We start from the raw sequence: 644 nt of genomic DNA, 5'->3' as shown, positions 1-644 counted from the left end.
CCTTTTCCAGGGACTTTACGTTGCGGCTGGTGAGAGTAATTCTAATTCGGTGAATCGCCACCTCTGGCTCCACAGGTGTTTTCCCGGTATCTTTAAAAGCCTGTTATTAAAGAGGGAAAAAAAAAAAAGCCAAAAGTCGCCTGTCACTTCTACAGAGCGGATTCCTCACGAAGCCCCCCAGGCTCCCCGCCCACCGCGGGGCCGGTATGAGCCAGCCCGTCCTCTCCGCGACACCGCCGCCCCGGCCACGAGCTTGGGCCCGGGTCCCGCCGGCGCTCTAAGCCTCACCATGGCTGCAGCGCGGCTTCCTGACCGACTTGTTCCTCGGCGAGAGCGAACAGCGGTGAGTCAGGAGCAGAAGCGGGCACTGCACGCCTCCGCCAAACCCGTGACCGTGTCTTCCTCGAAAAGAAAGGCGTGGGGCCCGAGGAGGGCTTTTATACCAACCTCGTATCCGGGCGAGCCCCACGCCCCGGAAGAGGAACTTCCCCCAGAGCGGTCGCGCAGTGCTGGGCGGGAACACCCGTGGAGTTGGCAGGGACGGTGCGGCTGCTTGCGCCCCCTCCCGGCACGGCGGAGTCAGAGTCCCGTGGGCTAGGCCCTCCTCCCGCCCCACCCGCGCAGAGGTGACAGAAGAGGCTGAA

General features: G+C 63.7%; 1 long non-coding RNA gene across 1 annotated transcript; it reads right to left on the bottom strand.

Annotated features, from left to right (window-relative positions):
• Positions 1–44: 44 nt before the first annotated feature.
• Positions 45–423, bottom strand: LOC105887345. The gene is made up of 2 exons (XR_001161453.2): positions 289–423; positions 45–100 (listed from the first exon to the last, which is right to left on the bottom strand). It is a non-coding gene; the product is annotated as an uncharacterized LOC105887345 (long non-coding RNA).
• Positions 424–644: the final 221 nt, after the last annotated feature.

The sequence above is a fragment of the Otolemur garnettii genome, unplaced genomic scaffold, assembly GCF_000181295.1.
Source record: "Otolemur garnettii isolate 467f Iridium unplaced genomic scaffold, OtoGar3 scaffold00071, whole genome shotgun sequence".
Taxonomy (NCBI): domain Eukaryota; kingdom Metazoa; phylum Chordata; class Mammalia; order Primates; family Galagidae; genus Otolemur; species Otolemur garnettii.
The sequence above is the reverse complement of the archived record's forward strand: the minus strand, read 5'-3'. Positions and strand labels throughout refer to the sequence as shown.